This window comes from Glycine soja, chromosome 1, assembly GCF_004193775.1.
Source record: "Glycine soja cultivar W05 chromosome 1, ASM419377v2, whole genome shotgun sequence".
Lineage (NCBI taxonomy): Eukaryota > Viridiplantae > Streptophyta > Magnoliopsida > Fabales > Fabaceae > Glycine > Glycine soja.
The window spans coordinates 31702863-31727278 of NC_041002.1; positions in this window are offsets into that span (position 1 = coordinate 31702863).

The following is a 24416-nucleotide window of genomic DNA, read 5'->3' on the forward strand; positions in this document are numbered from 1 at the left end:
GGAATTCTATCAATAGACCTCCAATCTTTAATGGAGAGGGTTACCACTACTGGAAAACCCGAATGCAAATTTTTATTGAGGCAATAGATCTAAATATTTGGGACGCCATAGAAATAGGGCCTTATATACCCACCACAGTAGAAAGAGTTTCAATAGATGGTAGTTCATCAAGTGAAAGCATAACCATAGAAAAACCTAGAGATAGATGGTCTGAAGAGGATAGAAAACGAGTACAATACAACTTAAAAGCCAAAAACATAATAACATCTACCCTGGGAATGGATGAATATTTCAGGGTTTCAAATTGTAAGAGTGCTAAGGAAATGTGGGACACTCTTCGATTAACACATGAAGGAACTACAGATGTTAAAAGATCTAGGATAAATGCACTAACTCATGAGTATGAATTATTTAGAATGAATGCAAATGAAAATATTCAGAGCATGCAAAAGAGATTTACACATATAGTAAATCATCTAGCAGCCTTAGGCAAAGAATTTCAAAATGAGGATCTCATAAACAAGGTGTTAAGATGTTTAAGTAGAGAATGGCAACCCAAAGTAACGGCCATTTTTGAATCAAGAGATTTTTCTAATATGTCCCTTGCCACTTTATTTGGAAAGTTGCAGGAACACGAGATGGAACTATTGAGATTACATCAACACGAAGAAAATGACAAGAAAAATAAAGGAATTGCTCTTAAAGCATCATCCTCAATTCAAGAAGAAAGTGATCAGGATAATGATCCAGATGATGATGATGATCTAAGTTTGTTTGTAAGAAGATTCAACAAGTTTCTTAAAGTAAGAGGAAATCAGAGGCGACCCAATTTTAAATCAAAGAAAAGGACTGAAAATTCATCCTCTACTTTAAAATGCTTTGAATGCAATCAACCTGGACATCTGAGGGTTGATTGTCCCATCTTCAAGAAAAAGATGGAAAAATCTGAAATGAAAAATCATAGTGAAAAGAAACTGAAGAAAGCATACATCACATGGGATGAAAATGATATGGAATCTTCTAAAGATTCTGAAAATGAAGAGATAAATCTCTGCCTTATGGCTAAAAGTTACGAAAGTGATGAAGAGGTAACATCTTCAAATAACTTATCTATTTCTTTTGATGAATTGCAAGATGCATTTGCTGATTTGCATAAAGAATCAATTAAACTTGCAAAATTAGTTTCATCATCAAAGAAAACAATTTCAAATTTAGAAAATGAAATTTCGAAATTAAACAAAGAATTAGATCTTCTTAGAAATGAAGTCTCAATTTCTAAAACAAATGAAAAAGTTAATATCTCCACTATCAATGACAAGAAAATAACAGATTCTTGTAGTTGTTGTGATAAATATGTAAAAGAAATTAAAGAGTTGAAAAACTCACTTGCAAAATTTTCATATAGTAAAAATAATTTAGATGTTATATTAAGTAAACAAAGATATGTGTCTAATAAAAATGGACTAGGGTATAAATCTGAAAAACAACAAAAGTTTCATAAAAACTTTTCCACTTCCACACAAAAATGTAATTCTAATTCTATTACTTGTTTTTACTATGGAAGAAGAGGACATGGCATATCAACTTGCTACTTCAAGAAAAATTACAGTAACATTAAAATGATATGGGTCCCAAAAGGATCCTCAGTTTATACTAACATGCGAGGACCCAATAAAATTTGGGTACCTAAGTCAAAAACTTAATTATGCAGGTATCTTTGAGAAAGAAGTGGTACATAGATAGCGGATGCTCAAAACATATGACTGGAGATGCATCAAATTTTACACATATCTCTCCAAAGAAAAGCGGGCATGTAACATATGGTGACAACAACAAAGGTAGAATCCTTGGAGTGGGTAAAATAGGTACAAATTCTTCAAACTCCATTGAAAATGTTCTACTTGTTGAAGGCCTTAAGCACAGCCTGCTTAGTGTTAGTCAATTCTGCGACAAAGGCTATCTAGTATCATTTGATTCTCAGAAATGTCTTATAGAACATAAGCATGACATTAATATAAAGCATGTAGGACATAGAGTCAATAATGTTTACATGATAGACTTAAGCATAAAACAAGAAAACAATCATTTCTTTCTTAGTAAAGATGATGATCCATGTGGCGTCCCCAAAATAATGACTGGTTTGATGGTAAGAATCTAAATAACAAAAACCATGGTAATTTTTTTTTCTTCTTTCTCTTTTTCATTTCTTTCTCTTTTCACCATAACTAGGTTTAGAAGGAAAATCCTCACTATAGAGTCCTGAATGGCCAGTTCACAACCCTATTCGGAGTCAATTCTTTCTTACCGTTCATAATCTCTAAAACTAATTTGTTGTTTCAAAAGGAAGAATGTACCAGCCATTACTTTAGGTCGTCACATGAAAATAAAATAATAAAATACGGTCGATAAACTCTTTTACAAATAAAGTTGCAAATGCTTTCTTCTCAAATAACAAGATTGATCATAAATACATTCATCATTTAAAGCTGTCCAAAATATGGGAGTTTTACAAAATACATAGTGTCATCCAGAGCAAAGGTGTCCACAGTGGTGGCTTCAGCCACATGTATACAATCATCAAATTCCTATACATCAGGTGTACCCATACAAAAACAAAAGAGTAAACCTAACAGTCAGTCCTAGATACACCCACCCTCAAAAGTATACAAAACTAATCCAAAGAGCTGTCCACTAGGATGAAGAGCCTCTGCTGATCGCCATCTCCCCCGGGCCACTATCCTCCGTAGAGTCTGCCTCAAATGCCGACATGACTTCCTCGGGAGAATCCACCTCAAGAAGTGGATCCTCATCACCCTCTAGAAAGTCAAGGGCATCCACAGCAGGCTCAGGAGGTAGCTCCTCCAGATCCTCCTCAGGGTCTTCCTCGGATGACGTTACCTCGATCACTTGGACGGGCTCCACTAGACGATATGGTGTAGGCGTGGGTAGTATCCATTCCACCGTGCGCTGAAGCGTCCGTGCAGGTTCATCTGGATGCACCAAAGAAGTAGCCGTGAATCGAATGGTACCCCGAAATCGGTACCTCGTGTTGCCTTCGAGGGTCTCCCAAGCTCCCTCTAGGCACTCCATCTCCACTCGATCATGGATTAGCTGTGCCGCCATCACGATCTACAAGAAAGGAAAAGAAAGGGGTAGACTCTTTCACAAGAATCTAACTATGCCATAACACAATGCGTCTCATAACCACTACATGCAAGTAAAAGGGGTATCTCAAGGCTTTTCATCTCTGGTAATCGATTACACAGCCTTGGTAATCGATTACCAGAGGCCAAACTTGAATCACAGCTTCAGGACATGAAAACCTACATAAGGCACTCTGTAATCGATTACACATACCTGGTAATCGATTACCAGTGACCCATTCCTCTGTGTAATCGATTACACAGACTGGTAATCGATTACCAGAGGCCTCCACAATGTTCCAGTCCCATTTCTAAGCCTGGTAATCGATTACACCCCCTTGGTAATCGATTACCAGAAGCTCTCCTAGCTTCCTGACCTCGTTTTCAAGCCTGGTAATCGATTACACCCCTTGGTAATCGATTACCAGAGACCATCTTAGCCTCCTGTCTTCATTTTTAAGCCTTGTAATCAATTACCCACCCTTGGTAATCGATTACCAGAGGCCACAACCCATATATCACACAAAATTCACAGCTGGCCAGCCACCACAAGCCTCCTTGCTTTGTGGTCTTTGTTCCTTTTATCTGTTGACTGCCAGGAGCTCGCCTGTTTAGGTACATCACAGGTTCTCACTGACCGACTATGCCCGGGTTGGGTCAGGATTGGTCAAGCTTGGTTTTGGGCAATAGCACCCCACCTGACGTCCCCAAGGTCTTCTGACCCCCGCGACATATCTCCAGGTACCACTCTGTGGTCAACGAATAAAAGTAGGAAGTTTCACCCTTCTACACTTCCTCATCTCAAGCTTGTAGGATTATGGGATACCCATCACATGTGGTACTAGGTGGCGGTCGGGCGATGGTGCACAACAAGTTTTCCACGTCCACAAATCGCGCATAAACCCACCATCCCCTGTTGCCCACCTCCAACTGAGCTCACGTACTCCCACGTAGCTCATATCCTCGTTTCTCTCAACACCGGGTCCCCATCAATCCTCCCAAGCTTCCCCAACATCCAAGTAACTCAACATTCAAACAGCAAAAATTATCACAGCCAAACAAAACAGGGCAAAGGCATAAAACTCTGCCCAAAACACCAACCAAAATCACAGCTTTTCTCATTTAAAGACCCCAGTAATAATTCCTTCGTTCCACTTCGTTAACCGTTGGATCGACTCGAAAAGTTTACTGGAAGTCTCTAGTACTTAAGCCTACATTGTGACCGTTGGGATCTACTAGAAAACATCCAGAACTCATTCTGTACTACTCTTTCCACAGCCCACCACACACAAGCATTTTTCTGCACAAAGCCAAAATTCTGCTGCACCTATTTGACAGCAAAATTCTGCATAAGTGCAGATTTCGAAAATCACACTTCCTCTCATCCAATCTTGCCCAAATAAAATCCTACAAGTCCCAAATCATGTATCAATCATGTCTAAACCAAAGTCAAGCTTTAAAGCACAGCAACACAGAATCTAGGTGTCCAACACCCCTCAATTCAATGGGTTTTCTAGGTTTGAGAAGTGAAATTGAGAATGAGATAAATTTGGAGCAAACTCTCACCTCACACAAGTCTATAACATCAATCTAAACTTGCTCAAACTGGATTTACACCTAAAATCTCACCGAATCAAAATTTGACTCCTCAACACCCAATTTTGCCCTAAAAATGGCTCTTTGTTCACTTTGGTCATTTGTTTTTCTCTCTAGCACAGCCTAACCTTTCTCACATGTTCTAAATGGCATTTCAAGCTAAGATTAACTCACTCTAACTTCTAAATACTACCAATTCCAGATTTGGCCTTCCAGCCCTCAAAAATTCACTCTTTTTCCACTCATAACACCACATTCTCACTTTCTAACCCTAGGTTAATTCTACCCTTCATCTCTAATAGTTTTCCATAAGCAATTTCAGCACATGAACATCACAAGCATCATCATAAAAACCCTAAAACAGAATGGGTATGTTTAACTCATCCAAACATGGCAATTTCAACATGCTTTCCACAAATTTCTTCACAAATAATCATCATAAAGCAGAAACCTAGCAAGACTACCCATCATATCTCCCAAAACCCGATACCCACGAAATTCAAAGGAGAAAGAAGTCAACCCAAACCTGAAATTTCGAAGTCCCACATGTAGAGACGCGCTTCACAACTCCGAAAATGCCCTCCTTTCGTGATTTGGAGCAGAAATGATGGCCAAATGTTGGAGCTTTGTTTGGAGCTTCAATGGAGAATGAAGAAGAAGAGAATGGCAACGTGAGGGAGAGAGGAAAGGCTTCTGAAATAATGTGGGGCTGAGTGAAGAGAGAGAGAGTTGCTTTTTAATTTTAAAAAGGCTTTTTCCTCATTTCTTATTATTTTATTATAAACTATGCCACATGTCTCCATTTGAGTGGAGCAAAAAGGGCCCACTTTCTCTTTTGATTGTGACCCATACTCAGCCACAAAAAGTGAGAAAAATCTGACCTTTGAAACGCTAAAATCTTGCCTCGATTTGCATGCCATTTCTCTGGTTCCAGTTCCTCGCGTTTCTCTGTGTCCGTCGGGGCCAGTTTTCGAAAGTAAGCAATATATATATCAAAATGCTCAAAATAAAACCCCGAGCGTGGTTCAGAGGTTGGTTTCGTTAAATTTTAAGTCGCACGCAAAACGATGATTTTTAAACTAATTAATTAAAAATTAACCCATAACCTCCCAGTTATGGATTTCTCTTCCTTAATTAGCCTAACCCGCATATCTTGCCCCCGCTATTCCTACTTCTATCAAGAACATATATGCATATATACTGAATAATACTTATATATATATAATCATTCAAAATACATTGTTTTCGAAAATTCCGGGTAGAAATTTCTAGGATGTTACAATCCATGGTTATGGCATAAAAGAATTGCTCACATAAACATGGATCACTTAAATAAATTAATTTCAAAAGATTTAGTAGTTGGTTTGCCTAAATTGAAATTTGAAAAAGATAAACTATGTGATGCATGTCAAAAGGGCAAACAAACAAGAGTCTCATTCAAACCTAAAAATGTTGTTTCAACCACTTAACCCTTACAGTTATTGCATATGGATCTATTTGGTCCATCTAGAACCATGAGTTTTGGAGGAAATTACTATGCTCTAGTTATAGTTGATGATTTCTCTAGATATACTTGGACATTATTTATTACACATAAAAGTGATTCATTCCAAGCATTTAGGAAACTTGCTAAAGTCATACAAAACAAGAAAAATCTCAAGATTGCATCCATTAGAAGTGATCATGGGGGTGAATTTGAAAATAAAGATTTTGAATTATTTTGTGATGAACATGGTATTGAACATAATTTTTCTGCACCAAGAACCCCTCAACAAAATGGAGTTGTTGAGAGGAAAAATAGGTCATTGGAAGAAATTGCAAGAACTTTATTAAATGATACTTTTCTTCCAAAGTATTTTTGGGCTGAAGCGGTCAATACTGCATGTTACATCATGAATAGGGCCTTAATAAGACCTATTTTAAAGAAAACCCCATATGAGTTATTTAATGGTAGAAAACCTAATATTTCTCATCTACATGTTTTTGGTTGCAAATGCTTTGTGCTCAATAATAGAAAAGATAATCTAGGAAAATTTGATGCAAAATCTTATGAAGGTATTTTTCTTGGATATTCATTACAAAGCAAAGCATATAGGATATATAATAAAAGAACTATGAATATCGAGGAATCCATTCATGTTACCTTTGATGAATCTAATGCTATCTTGTCAAGAAAGAATATGCTAGATGACATTGCAGATTCTTTAGAACATATGAATATGATGAACAAGATTCCAAAGGAAATGATAAAGGAAACAATGAAGATCCTCCAGAAGAAGTCAAATCCAATAATGAACTTCCAAGAGAATGGAAAGCTTCAAGAGATCATCCCCTCGACAACATTATTGGTGATATCTCAAAAGGGGTAACAACTAGACATTCTCTTAAAGATTTATGCAATAATATGGCTTTTGTATCTATGATTGAACCTAAAAATATAAGAGAAGCCATAGTAGATGATAATTGGATCATTGCCATGCAAGAAGAACTAAACCAATTTGAAAGAAACAATGTGTGGAAATTAGTAGAAAAACCTGAAAATTATCCTGTCATAGGAACAAAATGGGTTTTTAGAAATAAATTAGATGAACATGGTATAATTATTAGAAATAAAGCCAGGTTAGTAGCAAAAGGGTATAATCAAGAAGAAGGAATAGACTATGAAGAAACATATGCTCCTGTTGCAAGATTAGAAGCCATTAGAATGCTTTTGGCATATGCATCCATAATGGATTTTAAACTTTATCAAATGGATGTTAAGAGTGCCTTTCTAAATGGTTTAATTCAAGAAGAGGTATATGTTGAACAACCCCCTGGTTTTGAAATTCCTGATAAACCAAACCATGTTTATAAATTACAAAAGGCTCTTTATGGTTTGAAACAAGCCCCTAGGGCATGGTATGAACGCTTAAGCAATTTTCTTCTAGAAAAAGAATTCTCTAGAGGTAAAGTGGATACCACATTGTTCATAAAGAGAAAGAATAATGATATTTTGTTGGTTCAAATATATGTTGATGATATAATTTTTGGATCCACTAATGATTCATTGTGCAAGGAGTTTTCCCTTGATATGCAAAGTGAATTTGAAATGTCAATGATGGGAGAACTAAAGTACTTTCTGGGATTACAAATCATGCAAACTCAAGAAGGTATATTCATCAATCAATCCAAGTACTGCAAGGAATTAATCAAAAGATTCGGGATGGAAAGTGCAAAACACATGTCTACACCGATGAGCACTAATTGTTACTTAGATAAAGATGAATCTGGTCAGTCTATAGACATAAAACAATATCGAGGTATGATCAGATCTCTTCTTTATTTATCTGCTAGTAGACCTGATATTATGTTTAGTGTATGCATGTGTGCTAGGTTTCAATCCAACCCCAAACAATCACATTTAAGTGCAGTAAAGAGAATCATGAGATATCTATTAGGAACAATCAATTTAGGATTATGGTATCCTAAGAATTCAACATGTAACTTAATAGGATATTCTGATTCTGATTTTGCCGGTTCTAAAACTGATAGAAAAAGTTCAAGTGGAACTTGTCAATTCATTGGATCGGCTCTTGTCTCATGGCATAGTAAGAAACAAAATAGTGTTGCTTTATCTACTGCTGAAGCGGAGTATATCTCTGCCGGTAGTTGTTGTGCACAGATTTTATGGATGAAGCAACAATTATCTGACTATGGCATCATTCTTGATCGCATACCTATTAAGTGTGATAATACTAGTGCCATAAATCTATCCAAAAACCCAGTTCAACACTCTAGAACTAAACATATAGAGATTAGACACCACTTTCTTAGAGATCATGTCCTAAAGGGAGATTGTGTATTAGAATTTGTTGATACTAAGAATCAACTTGCTGATATTTTCACTAAACCTCTCCCCAAGGAAGTGTTCTTCTCTATTAGAAGAGAATTAGGTCTCTTAGATGTAAGAGATTTAGAAAAATAGGGATTGATTGGTTGATTTACTCTTACTTATTGATTGTACATTATTTTGTTTGTTTGATCTTGTTTGGATTCTTGTTTTTATGATAGAATTTATGATTTCTTGTGTATATAATAATTGAATGATTGAATTTAGTGTATTAGTAGTAAACATTAATCATATAGGATGTATTTGAGCATAAACATATATATTCTCTTAAGAAACTAGCCTAGGATAGGCTCTGGTAATCAATTACCATCCAGTGTAATCGATTACACATGAACAGGCAGCCTGTAATCGATTACAACATCCTGTAATCGATTACCAGTAGGCTTATTGGTCCTGTAATTGATTACCAATACCTGTAATCAATTACAATACGTCATCTTCTATAAATACTCATGAAATCAGAGCTACTGCGCAGCCAAAGCCTCCTCCACGTTTTCCTCCATACCTAAAACTTCAAATCTTCGATTCTCTCTCAATTCTTCACCAAATCACGTCCTGTAAAGCCCAATCTTCCTCTTTTTCACTCCTCTTTCACTTCCACCGATCAAAATCCACAAAAACTTCATCAAATGGCAGAGCCATCAAAGAAGAGAAAGGGATCATCCTCCACCGCTGCTGCTGCTGCCCATCGCCGCCACGGCCCATCCGGAGGACCCATAGCACCTATTCCTCCTTCTCTGTCATCTCCAAGATCATCAACATTGTTTTCATCCGATGATCAACGTCTACGGTACCTTTCTCAGTTTTCTTCTAGAATAATCTTAGACCCTAAGTACCTAGACGTAGAATTCTTTAATGATGAAACGTTTGATTGCTATCAAGTGTTTCAAAATTCTGGTCTTGTTGATTTCATGTCATTAAAATTGCCATATTATCCTGAACTTGTAAAAGTCTTCTACTGCAATTTAAAAATTCAGGATGGTATTATTATGTCTGAGGTGCATGGTATTTCTATGGTCATTGATCAGTCACTATTCTTTTCTTTGACTCATTTACCCAGTCAAGGTGCACCTTTTGAGGGCACCATTGTTTATGACTGGAAATTCGATTATTCGAGTCATGATGCTCGTCGCATGGTCTGCAATGATCAAGCTGAAATGACCGGTAGATTGCTGGCCGGGTCATTAACATTTGATAATCGCATCATGCATTATATCATTGTTAGGATTTTGCTTCCTCGGTCTTCAAATTTAGCACAGGCCTCTGAGGAGGATTTGATTCTTATGTGGGCTTTTCTTACCGGTCGTCAGATCGATTGGGACCATTTGGTTCGGTACCGTATGCATAAGGCATTACGGGCCAATGCACCTCTTCCCTATCCACATTTGATTACTCTGTTTTTGCGTCATTTTCAAATTCCGCTTGATGATGAACCCTTTGTTCAAGTCAAGCGTTCCTTTGCAATTGGTGCTGGTGCAGTGACCTCCTTTGGGTACCGTAAAGATCGGAATGGTCAATGGCTGAAGAAGGATGCACTCCCTCCTCAAGATGAACGTACTCCTTCACCTCCTCCTCAACGTGAAGATTCTGCACTCATGAATGAAGTCCTCTCCGAATTACGGGGTCTTCGTTCTTATGTTGGTGACCGCTTCGACTCGTTAGATACACGCTTTGCCGTTATGGACATTCTCCTCACACAGCTTGAAGAGGATGTCGGATACATTCGTCAGAGTTTCGATCTTCCACCACCACCTCCGTCTTCTTAGATTTTAGTTTCTGATTATAAGTCTTTAATAAGCCGTGTATTTTGGCTGTTTAAGTTTCTTAGAGTTTCAATTATTACATTAAGTACTTTGCTTATTTATCTTGTGGTATTAAGATTTCAGACTTTTTCTGCTTTGCCATTGTTTGACATTTTGAGTTATTTGAATTCTGGATTGATTATTTCTTGTTTGTGAGTTTGGATGGTTATGCTTTATACTCTGATCTTTATATCTTTCTACTCCTTTGTTATATCTGTGTTGATTCCCTAGTTCTTTGGCTTTTTGATGTTGCCAAAGGGGGAGAAAAGGTTGGTTGTAGAAAAAGTTTAACAACCTTAGAAATCAAGTGATCATAAATTCCGAAATATAGGGGGAGTAAACACATATACAATTGGTTGTTGCTTGCTTTAATCTTGATTTCAGGTATTGTATTGTTATCATCAAAAAGGGGGAGATTGTAGATGCAATTGCTTTTGATGTTTTGATGATGATCATGATGATATGATGCAATTGATGTAAATGGGATTTTCAAGATTAAATTCAAGACAATACTTCAAGATTACAAGTCACAGCATCAAGATGATCACTAGTATATTAGGAAGGGAATTCCTAATTGAATTAGCAAAAGGTTTGGCCAAGTAATTTAAGTTAAAAAGTGTTTTACAAAGGTTTTACTCTCTGGTAATCGATTACCAGAGGATGTAATCGATTACCAGTGGCCAAATATATTTTATAACAGCTACTAAAATTTGAATTCGAAATTTTAGACTGTGTAATCGATTACACAATTTTGGTAATCGATTACCAGCAGTTAGTAAACGTTTTAATTTAAATTTTAAAAGCTGTAATCGATTACACAATTACTGTAATCGATTACTAGACAAGATTTTTAGAAAAATAATTTTAAGAGTCACAACTTTTCAAAGGCTTTATTCATGACCACCAATGGTCTATATATATGTGACTTAAACACGAAATTGCTCAGAGTTTTTTAGAACAACAAGTGTTAATTCTCTAAAAGAGCAAAATTGTTTTATCCTCTTAAAGATTCCTTGGCCAATTCAATTGCAATTCATTAAGGAATTATTTGAGTGCTCAATCTGTAAAATCCATCTCTTTCTAGAGAGATTCATTCTTCTTCTTCTTCTCATTCTCTAAGGGATTAAGAGACCGTGGGTCTCTTGTTGTAAAGGAATTCTAAACACAAAGGAAGGATTGTCCTTGTGTGTTTAGAACTTGTAAAAGGAATTTACAAGATAGTGGAAATCTCAAGCGGGTTGCTTGGGGACTGGACGTAGGCACAAGGGTGTGGCCGAACCAGTATAAATCTGAGTTTGCACTTTCTCTTCCCTTAATCTCCTTTATTTATTATTGCTTTATATTCATATTCAAATTGTTTTATTTGAATCAATATTTAAGAAGATTGTCATTAAGGGAATTCATAACTTGAATAAAAAGTGAAATAGTTTTTTTTTTATTGGGGAAGTAGTTTGGAATATCTTAATTCAACCCCCCTTCTTAAGATATCTGAGGCCACTTGTCTAACAAATATTACTCTCAACATCAACATCATGTCATCTCAATGACATTATCAACTACAACAACATCATCTCATATTAACATAATCATCAATAACAACATCAACTCATATTGACATAATCATCGATAACAACATCATCTCATATCAATATCATCATAAACATCAACCTCACCTCATATCAATTAATGTCATCAATAGCAACATCAATAGTAAGTCACATTTCGCATATACATACATCTATAGTTCATGCCTGAGATTCACACTTCCCAGGTCTTCAGACCACACAAGTCTAATAGTAATGTTATTAATCAATAATAGATATATCACTTCCCATTAGTCAAAAACATTGTTTTCTTGAAAACCAGCATGCAACAGGGATAGACGTACATCCCCATAGTTAGGTTCCTTGACCCCAACTGATGTAAGCTCCATTGGAGCTTGTAGGCCTAGGATCTTCTTTATCAATGGATTCCTTTGCTTCATGGAAGATGAATGGCAGTGGAGTGGAGAAGGAAGAGAGAGAGGAGATGCCACTTCAAGTAGAAGATGAGTCTAGAAGAAGCTCACGACCATAGGAGGCCATGGATAAGAGCTTGGAGGAAGAAGGAGATGAATGAAGGGAGAGGAAGAGAAAAGCACGAAATTTTGTGCTCTAAAAGAGCTCTGAAATCTGAAGTTTAATATTCAAATGATCAAACTTGAAAAAAATGCACACACAAGGCCTCTATTTATAGCCCTTGTCACACAAAATTGGAGGGAAATTTGAATTTCTATTCAAATTTCACTTGAATTTGAAATTGAATTTGTGGAGCGAAACTTTGGAGCCAAAATTTCACTAATTATTGTCATACCCTAATTTCGTCCGGGAACCTTTGCTCGATGACGTGCGACCATTCTTTGGTCCTCGTGAGGTGCTTGGCACCCATCATTAGGCAATTTGTGAAATTTCAGGACATGCCGGAAAACCAAAAAAATATTGATGCACAATCCGTAAGTTTCCGTGACACACCGGAAATCAAAAGGAAGCATCGTTGCATAATTAAGTGAGGTTCCGTAACATTCCGTAAGTCAAAAAGGGGATGATTATGTAATCCGCAAGGTTCCGTAACATTACGGAAAGAAAACAAGTATCGTTACGAAATTCGTAAGTTTCCGTAACTTTACGAAAAAAGAATCACCAAAAAAACAGCAGAGGGGGGTGTACTTAGTAAAAAATGGGGGTGCAAATAGCACCCAGGCCCACTTGGGCCCTCCAGAAGATTCCTCCAGAAGGCGGTTGCTTCTGGAGGAAGCAACCTTGCTCGCCTGGGCGAGCTGAGCTCGCCTGGGCGAGCTGGGCGGCAAGCATCTCCCCTATTTTGCTATAAATAGGGGAGGAAGTGAAGTGGAAATGGATCCCAGCCCCTTAGGCACTTCTCTCTCTTTGGAATTTACTTGAAAAAATTGTTTCCGTGAAGAAAATCTAAGCCGAGGCGCTTCCGAAACGTTTCCGTAACGTTTTCCGTGAGGAATCTCGCAAAGGTTTCAACCCTTCTTCGACGTTCTTCATTCGTTCTTCATCGTTCTTCGATCTTCAACGGGTAAGTGCCTCGAACCAAGCTTTTCGATTCATTCTATGTACCCGTAGTGGTCCACATTGTGTTTCGTGCATTTTGATTCTCGTTTTGTTTACTTTTTATACCCCCTGTTGACGTGCTTAAGCCATTTTACTTAAGTCGTTTCTCGCTTAACTTAAAAATAAAATAAATTTCCACCGAACGTTTGAATTGTATTATCCATTAGCTTCAGTTAAAATAAATTCCGACCGTTCGGTCATGCCGTAACCACGTTGGAAATCAAAAAGAGGTAAAGAATAATATAATAATCAAAAAGACATCTTTTAGTAAAATAAAGCGGAAAATCAATCGGACGTTTTCTCTTTGGGATTTCTCATTCTTAACCGAATTGATTAATAACTAAAGTGAAACTAAGGCAAAAATCAACTCGCCTAGTCAAGCTCGTCCACAAAAATAGGCTTTTGAAGTTTGTCATTTCAATTTCTCACTAAGTAAAATGGATCATTTTTAAGGTCCAACGCCTTAAAATGATCACCACTTAAGTAAAAAAGAATCACTTGATAAGAAAGAACTACGTAGGTCTGATTTTCTCATCCCAAATTGAGGAATACGTAGGAGCAAAGGGAAACACCCTTGTCGACCACAAAAAAGAAAAAATATAAAAAGGGTATAAAGGATATAAGAACATAAAAGGGAACAAAAAAAATCAAAGTCATGTTTGCACATTCGATTAAAGGCTGCCGTCCCATGGGACGGGCGTGTGGGGTGCTAATACCTTCCCCGTGCGTAAATACAACTCCCGAACCTTTCACTAAAAAGTTCGTAGACCGCGTCTTTTCCGGTTTTTCCGACGTTTTCCTCAAATAAACGTTGGTGGCGACTCCGCGCGTATTCCTTTCGTGGAACACGCATCCCGCGAGTCTCGCGTCGCCCTCCCGCCGAAGGGTAGGTTGCGACAGTTGGCGACTCCACTGGGGACTTTTTCTAGAGAGTTAGGCCATTTAATCTTGTGCAAAGTTTTATCATGACTTTCTCCTTTGTTGGTTTCCCTTTATTTGTCTTATGTTCTTATGTATATAAACCATTTTGTTGCTTTTAGTGTGTTTTAGAATGTATGCATGAGGTAAATATTTATTCATTTGATGCACACAAACACTAACACTATTTGCACACACTGTGAGTGAAAAAGGGCCCTATACCCGGGTTCATGGGAACATAAGGAGTGGAGGTGAATCTGTGATCATGCTAGGTCTCCGACTTGCTTGATTACAGTGAACCCTCATCTAGAGCTTTTCTCTTTGAAAACTTATTGTTGCTAGTAGTCCCTACTGCTGCAATATGTTCTTCGAAGGGGATGATACCTCTAGAAACCATCAAGAGAGATATGACTACCTTGGGGATTATTGCTAAAAGCCTAGTTAGTTCTCTCCCTTATAGGTCCCTTAAATAGGGGCACGAAGCAAACACGCTGCGTGCCATTTTTCACACTGCCATGCATGAGTATCATATACCCTTTTGCTTATGTTCAGTAAATATTGTCATACTGTGTACATTCCCGCATTGTGTCTTTTGCATAGGCATTGCATATGGGTTCTGTCTTGATCCCTACTGTAAACAAACCAACGGAGGGTCCGTGTCGCCTTCTTAAAAACGTGCGTTGGGGCATTTTTGCTACCCCTAGACGTCGTATCTAAGAAGGGGACAAATTCCCCGGACCCCCGCATTCCTAGATTGCATCTGTGTCATATGCATTCCATCATGCATTCATCCATTCCACCCATGAGATATCGGAGTTTTGATTTGCACCAGCTTTTATCTCACTTTAGTAAGCATGGGAACAAATCAAACCGGCAAGAGGTTCTACCAAGTCAAGGTCAAAAGCCCAGATACCACCAGCATCAAGGAATTAGGGCGGTTGATGGAACCCCTCCAAATGCAATCCTTCCGCAAGACTTACGGAAAAATCTTAGAATTGACCATAGCAGAGGTGTCCATAGAAGCCATTGCATCACTTACCCAATACTACGACCAGCCCTTGAGATGCTTCACATTCGGGGACTTCCAATTAGTACCAACCATTGAAGAATTTGAGGAAATTCTAGGATGTCCTCTCGGGGGAAGGAAACCATATCTTTCCTCCGGGTGTCTCCCCTCTTTGAACAGAATTGCAACTGTGGTCAAGGATTCAGCCAGAGGTTTGGACCGCATAAAACAGACTCGGAACGGCATAGCGGGCCTACCACAGAAGTACCTAGAAGACAAGGCGAGGGGTATGGCCAATCAAGGAGACTGGGTCCCGTTTATGGATGTGTTAGCTTTAATAATTTTTGGGGTCGTCCTCTTTCCAAACGTGGATGGTTTGATAGACCTAGCAGCAATCGACGCTTTCCTTGCCTACCACCATAGTAAGGAAAGTCCGGTGGTAGCTGTCTTGGCAGATCTATTTGACACATTTGACCGAAGGTGCGAGAAGAGTAGCGCACGGATCATCTGTTGCTTACCCGCCCTCTGTGTTTGGTTGGTTTCACACTTGTTCCAACAAGACACAAGACATCCATGTCCGCTCCTAAGTCATCGCTCGTGCACTGAAAAGAGGAGAATGGATTGGGACCAGCTCTTGGCCGGGATAGGAGGTAGAACAATCAGTTGGTTCCCCCTATGGAAGGAAGGAAAAGAAGGAGTCCTTTTCTCATGTGGAAGATACCCAAACATTCCGCTGGTAGGAACGAGGGGTTGTATTAATTACAATCCCACGCTCGCTATAAGACAACTAGGGTACCCCATGAGGGGAGCACCGACGGAGGAAAGCATGTCTCCTTTCCTTATGAGGGATCTCGGCGCACAAAATTCCAAGACTATACAAAGAATCCATAAAGCATGGGAAACCCCGTTAAGGAAAGATCAAGAGCTTAGAGGCATTCGTAATGGCATCATTGGTGGGTACCACGAATGGCTGAAAGTTCGCATACGAGGTTTAGATTGGCTCGCCAAGTTAAAAGTCGTCAGCGAAGAGAATTTTGAAGCACCGGAAGAGGACGAGGAAGTCCAAGCTCTCAAAAGCGAGTTAGGAAAGGCAAAACTCGCCAAGGAGAAGTTCAAGTTGGCTGCTACACACGTTCGGAAGGAGTGTGCCGGGTTACGGGAAGAAAATGCAATTACCGCAAGGGCCCTTGAACGAGAGACCAAGAGGGCTCGCAAGGAAGAGTATGGCCGGAACAAATTTCGCGGAGCTCTATGGGGTAGCAATAGTGAACTCAAGTTGCGAAGGGAAGAAAGGGACCAGTCGCGAGCACATAGCATGGTTCTGAAAGAGGAGTTGATTGCTTGTTCAAGGTCCAAAAGAAGCTTGTCTCAGCGTTTATGCGAGACAGAGACCAACATGTTAGCTATCATCGCCAAGTACGAAGAAGAGTTGGGTCTAGCCACGGCCCACGAGCATAGAATCGCGGATGAGTATGCCCAAGTATATGCGGAAAAAGAGGCTAGAGGAAGGGTGATCGACTCTTTACACCAAGAGGCAACCATGTGGATGGATCGGTTTGCTCTTACCTTGAACGGGAGTCAAGAACTTCCCCGATTGTTAGCCAAGGCCAAGGCGATGGCAGACACCTACTCCACCCCCGAAGAGATTCATGGGCTTCTCGGCTATTGTCAGCATATGATAGACTTAATGGCCCACATAATTAGAAATCGTTAGGAAACTTGTATGGTCTCTCAGACCTTGACTAGATATGACTTCCTTTTTGAAATAAAATGAGTTGGTCCCAGGTTTCTACTCCAAAAAGCTTGTGCAAATCAAATCACTCCTACATCTCATCTCTAGCATGCATTTTCTTTCTTTACCCACTCCTCACGTTTGGTTTTTAGGGAAAAACACCATAACTAAACGCGCCGCAAGGGATCCCTATCGCACCAGATCCAAATCTAGAACGATGGGTGATCAAGAGGAGACACAGGAACAGATGAAAGCCGACATGTCGGCTCTGAAAGAACAAATGGCCTCCATGATGGAGGCCATGTTAGGTATGAAGCAGATCATGGAGAAGAACGCGGCCACCGCCGCCGCTGTCAGTTCGGCTGCCGAAGCAGACCCGACTCCCTTGGCAACTACGCACCATCCTCCCTCAAACATAGTAGGACGGGGAAGGGACACACTGGGGTACGATGGCAGCCCTCACCTGGGATACAACCGAGCGGCTTACCCTTATGGACTGCCGCCCAACTATTCACCACCCATCTTGCAAGAAGATGCGGGTCACATTGCTTCTCCCGTCCATGAAAAAGAGCCTCCTCAGCAGCCCGACGAAGTCCATAAAGACCCTCAAGATTATGCTCGGAGGGACGTCGAGTTTTATCCCCCGATCCCCGAAGGGCCGGCACCGGGCACGTTGCCTCAACCCAACCTCGCAGCATCGCCAATAGTTTTGTCTATGGAAGGGCCGCCCCCGGCAACTGAAGAAAGGAGGAAGCTCGATCTCCTTGAGGAAAGATTGAGGGCTGTGGAAGGATTTGGGGACTATCCGTTTGCAGACATGACGGATCTTTGCTTAGTACCCGATGTTGTTATTCCCCCGAAGTTCAAAGTGCCGGACTTCGACAAGTATAAAGGGACGACTTGTCCCAAAAACCACCTCAAAATGTACTGCCGTAAGATGGGCGCCCATTCTAAAGATGAAAAGCTGTTGATACACTTCTTTCAGGATAGCTTGGCCGGAGCTGCGGTAGTGTGGTACACTAATTTGGAAGCTTCCCGTATCTGTACTTGGAAGGATCTGATTACCGCCTTCCTAAGGCAGTATCAGTACAATTCTGATATGGCTCCGGACCGTACTCAACTGCAGAATATGTTCAAGAAAGAGGGTGAAACCTTTAAAGAATATGCGCAGCGATGGAGGGATTTGGCGGCACAAGTAGCTCCTCCCATGGTTGAGAGAGAGATGATCACCATGATGGTAGACACTCTGCCAGTGTTCTACTATGAGAAGCTAGTGGGTTACATGCCGTCCAGCTTTGCGGATCTGGTGTTTGCCGGGGAAAGAATCGAGGTGGGATTGAAGAGAGGAAAGTTTGATTACGTTTCCTCCACAAACGTGAACGCCAAAAGAATCGGGGCAACAGGGGCAAAAAGGAAGGAAGGAGATGCCCATGCCGTCTCTTCAACACCCGCATGGGTCAAACCCCAGCAAACACCTCATGGTACCCATCAGTACGCGCAACATCACCCAGGCTTCTCGGCTCATGCTGGGAACGCCTCTAGTTCAACACCCGTGCAGCCTAAGGCACCCACCCAGAGGGAAGCTCCCCAAGTTCCAACTCCGAACGCGACTCGACCGGCCGGTAATTCCAACACGACAAGGAACTTCCCTCCGAGACCGTTGCCAGAATTCACCCCGCTCCCAATGACGTACGAAGATCTTCTACCATCCCTCATCGCCAATCATTTGGCCGTGGTAACTCCCGGAAGGGTCTTCGAACCCCCTTTCCCGAAGTGGTATGACCCTAATGCAACTTGCAAGTACCATGGGGGTGCCCCGGGGCATTCCATCGAAAAATGCTTGGCCCTTAAATACAAGGTCCAACATCTAATGGATGCCGGATGGCTGACTTTCCAAGAGGATCGGCCCAATGTGAGGACCAACCCGCTCGCCAATCATGGAGGGGGAGCAGTTAATGCAGTTGGATCCGATAGGCCCCACAGGTCTAAACCGTTGAGAGATGTGGCAACCCCTAGGAGGTTTATCTTTGAGGCCCTACAAAAGGGAGGTGTAATTCCCCATAGTGGGTGTAAGGAGGATTCCTGTCTGCTACATCCCGGCGAGATGCATGACATGGAGACGTGTTTGGAAGTAGAGGAATTGTTACAACGGATGATAGACCAGGGTCGACTAGAAGTCGGCATTGAAGGAAAAGAAGAGTAGCATATATGCATGCAATCTACGGAGGGGAGTGGTGTTGCGAAGCCCAAACCCTTGGTGATCTACTTCACTAAAAGTGCAGCCTCGCAAAAGCCCGGGCATCCCTTAATGGTCAAACCTGTTCCTTTCCCGTACCAGAATAGTCACGCGGTCCCGTGGAGATATACACCTCCGGAGAAGAAGGAAGAAGAAGTCACAGACGTCAGCTCGCTGTCGGCTAAAGTAACAAATATCACGGGACTGAGTGGTGTGACCCGTAGTGGTCGTGTGTTCGCACCTCCGGACCTACCGGTCCAACCCGCTGACGTCAAGGGAAAAGGAAAGGTGGTGGAGGAACAAGATGGCGAAGCACCCCACGCTTCGAATAAAGATATTCCAGCAAAGGGGCCCCCAGAGAAAAGGGATGGTAGAAAAGAGGTGTCGCTAGAGGAAGCCAGCGAGTTCCTTCGGATAATTCAGCAGAGCGAATTCAAGGTTATCGAACAGCTCAACAAAACCCCGGCTAGGGTCTCGCTGCTAGAGTTACTTATGAGCTCCGAGCCTCATCGGGCTCTGCTAGTAAAAGTGTTGAACGAGGCTCACGTGGCCCAAGATATTTCGGTAGAAGGTTTCGGAGGGCTGGTCAACAATATCACTGCCAACAACTATCTTGCCTTCGCCGAAGAAGAAATCCCCGCCGAGGGGAGAGGGCATAATAAGGCTTTACACGTATCAGTCAAGTGTATGGACCATATCGTGGCCAAGGTGCTCATCGATAACGGTTCCAGTTTAAACGTGATGCCTAAGAGCACTTTGGACAAGTTACCATTCAATGCTTCCCATTTAAAACCAAGTTCAATGGTGGTTCGGGCCTTCGACGGCACTCGTCGAGAGGTTAGGGGAGAGATCGATCTCCCTGTACAGATAGGCCCTCACACCTGTCAAGTCACTTTCCAGATAATGGACATTAACCCACCCTACAGTTGCCTGTTGGGGCGCCCGTGGATCCACTCAGTGGGTGTTGTGCCTTCTACACTCCACCAAAAGCTGAAATTCGTAGTGGAGGGGCACTTGGTCATCGTGTCAGGCGAGGAAGATATCTTGGTAAGCTGCCCATCCTCCATGCCTTATGTGGAAGCCGCAGAAGAATCGTTAGAAACCGCTTTCCAGTCTTTTGAGGTGGTCAGCATTTCCTCCGTGGACTCCCTCTTTGGGCAACCTTGTCTGTCCGAGGCGGCGGTAATGATGGCCCGAGTTATGTTGGGGAACGGTTATGAACCCGGGATGGGTTTAGGCAAAGACAATGGCGGCATAACTAGTCTGATAAAAACCCAAGGGAATCGTGGGAAGTATGGTTTAGGATATAAGCCCACTCAGGCGGACATGAAAAGAAGCATCGCGGGAAGGAAGAACAGTGGTCAGAGCTCGCGTTGGAAACAAGAAAGTGAAGGAAACCCGCCCTGCCACATAAGTAGAAGCTTTATAAGTGCGGGTCTGGGAGACGAAGGTCAAGTGGTCGCGATATGTGAAGATGATGTTCCAAGAACTCTGGATTTGGTCCGACCATGCCCTCCTGATTTCCAGCTGGGAAATTGGCGAGTGGAGGAACGCCCCGGCATTTACGCAACGAGCATAATGTAAACCTTTACGGTTTTAAAAGCTCTATAGTTGGGCCTAAGCTTTAGAGTTTTCATTTTGTTAAGGCTTTGTGTCTTTTGTTTTTGAATTTATAATACAAGGATCTTTCTTCATCTGTTCCTAGTCTCTACCCATTCTCATTCATTTGCATGTTTACTTCTTTTTCTAAAACGGCAGATTCGATGACGAGTCCCCCGAAGGTACTAATACCTGGGACCCGTCTATCAACTTCGAGCAAGAAATGAACCAAACGGAAGATGAAGGAGATGAGGATGTGGGACTTCCTTCGGAACTAGAAAGAATGGTCGCCCATGAGGACCAAGAAATGGGGCCTCATCAAGAAGAAACAGAGCTAGTAGACTTAGGAATTGGCAGTGGAAAGAGGGAAGTAAAGATAGGTACAGGCATTACCGCACCTATCCGTGAAGAATTAATAACCCTGCTAAAAGACTACCAAGACATCTTTGCTTGGTCCTACCAAGATATGCCCGGTTTGAGTTCTGACATTGTGCAGCACCGATTGCCTCTAAATCCCGGGTGTTCCCCAGTAAAACAGAAATTGAGGAGGATGAAACCCGAAACGTCCTTGAAGATAAAAGAAGAAGTGAAGAAGCAGTTTGACGCTGGATTTCTGGCCGTCGCTCGGTATCCAGAATGGGTTGCCAACATCGTACCAGTTCCTAAAAAAGGTGGGAAAGTACGAATGTGTGTAGATTACCGGGACCTGAATCGGGCCAGTCCCAAGGACAATTTTCCGTTACCACACATCGATATCCTCGTAGATAACACGACCAATTTCGCTTTATTTTCCTTCATGGATGGTTTCTCTGGTTACAATCAGATAAAGATGGCGCCCGAGGATATGGAAAAGACTACCTTCGTTACCCTGTGGGGAACATTCTGTTACAAGGTGATGTCCTTTGGACTCAAGAATGCCGGGGCAACTTATCAACGGGCCATGGTAGCTTTGTTCCATGATATGATGCATCAAGAGATCGAGGTCTACGTGGACGACATAATTGCTAAATCTAAATCTGAGGAAGAACACCTTGTCAACCTGCGGAAGTTGTTCGAAAGGCTTAAGAAATATCAATTAAGGTTGAACCCCGCTAAGTGTACCTTTGGGGTCAAATCAGGGAAATTGCTTGGTTTCGTTGTAAGCCAGAAAGGGATAGAGGTAGACCCCGAAAAAGTGAAGGCTATCCTTGAGATGCCAGAACCCCGTACAGAGAGGCAAGTCCGAGGTTTCCTGGGGCGCTTGAATTATATTGCCAGATTCATATCGCAGCTCACCGCCATTTGTGAGCCGTTGTTTAAACTCTTGCGCAAAAACCAAACTGATCGGTGGAATGAGGATTGCCAAGAGGCTTTTGGAAGAATCAAAAAGTGCCTAATGAATCCTCCCGTGCTTATGCCACCAGTACCTGGAAGGCCTCTCATTTTGTACATGACCATCTTGGACGAGTCAATGGGGTGTATGCTGGGGCAACATGACGAATCCGGGAAGAAAGAGCGCGCTGTTTACTACCTAAGTAAGAAGTTCACGACCTGTGAGATGAATTACTCCTTGCTCGAAAGAACGTGTTGTGCTTTAGTATGGGCATCCCATCGCCTAAGGCAGTACATGCTGAGTCATACTACCTGGTTGATATCCAAAATGGACCCGGTTAAGTACATCTTTGAAAAGCCAGCTCTCACAGGACGAATCGCCCGGTGGCAAGTCTTGCTATCTGAGTTTGATATAGTCTACGTCACCCAAAAGGCGATAAAAGGAAGCGCTTTGGCAGATTATTTGGCTCAACAGCCTCTTAACGACTACCAGCCCATGCATCCGGAATTCCCGGATGAGGACATCATGGCCTTGTTCGAGGAAAAGTTGGACGAAGATCGGGACAAATGGACTGTATGGTTTGACGGAGCGTCAAACATTCTAGGTCATGGCGTTGGGGCAGTGTTGATCTCTCCAGACAATCAATGTGTACCTTTCACAGCCAGGCTAGGATTCGACTGCACCAACAACATGGCCGAATATGAAGCATGTGCCCTAGCCGTCCAGGCAGCAATTGACTCCGATGTCAAACTACTCAAGGTGTACGCGACTCAGCGTTGGTAATCCATCAGCTGAGAGGAGAATGGGAAACTAGAGATCCCAAGCTGATACCCTACAAAGCCTATATCAAGGAATTGGCTAAGACCTTCGATGAGATTTCCTTCCATCATGTTCCCCGCGAGGAAAATCAAATGGCGGATGCACTTGCTACGTTGGCATCTATGTTCCAGCTAACACCGCACGGGGACCTACCCTACATTGAATTTCAGTGTCGTGGCAAACCCGCACATTGTTGCCAAGTGGAAGAGGACGGAAAGCCCTGGTATCACGACATCAAGCGATATGTCGAAAGCAAAGAATACCCGCCAGAGATTGCCGACAACGATAAAAGGACATTGAGGAGGTTGGCAGCCAGTTTCTTCATGAGCGGAGGCACACTGTATAAGAGGAATCACGACATGACACTCCTGCGATGTGTGGATGCCAAGGAGGCAAATCACATGATCGAGGAAGTCCATGAGGGCTCGTTTGGAACGCACGCCAACGGGCATGCTATGGCCAGGAAGATCTTAAGAGCAGGTTATTACTGGCTTACCATGGAAAGTGATTGTTGTGTCCAGTGAGGAAGTGCCACAAATGTCAAGCATTCGCAGATAATGTCAATGCCCCACCACATCCTCTGAATGTCATGTCCGCCCCTTGGCCTTTCTCCATGTGGGAATAGATGTCATCGGGGCATTGAGCCAAAGCCTCGATGGTCATCGCTTCATCCTCGTAGCGATAGATTATTTCACCAAGTGGGTCGAGGCGGCTTCATATACCAACGTCACGAGGAATGTGGTGGTCAGGTTCGTTAAGAAGGAGATTATCTGCCGATATGGTTTGCCAAGGAAGATTATCACGGACAACGCACCAACCTGAATAACAAGATGATGGGGGAAATGTGCGAGGAGTTTAAAATCCAGCATCACAATTCCACACCCTACCGGCCAAAGATGAATGGAGCCGTGGAAGCAGCAATAAGAATATCAAAAAGATTATCCAAAAGATGACCGTGTCATACAAGGATTGGCACGAGATGCTCCATTCGCGTTACACGGTTACCGGACTTCAGTGCGAACGTCAACTGGGGCAACGCCGTTCTCATTGGTATATGGGATGGAGGCGGTGTTACCATTTGAGGTAGAAGTCCCGTCATTAAGGATCTTGGCAGAATCCGGATTAAAGGAATCAGAGTGGGCTCAAACACGCTACGATCAGCTCAACCTCATTGAGGGTAAGCGCTTAACGGCCATGAGTCATGGGCGCTTGTACCAGCAAAGAATGAAGAGCGCGTTTGACAAGAAA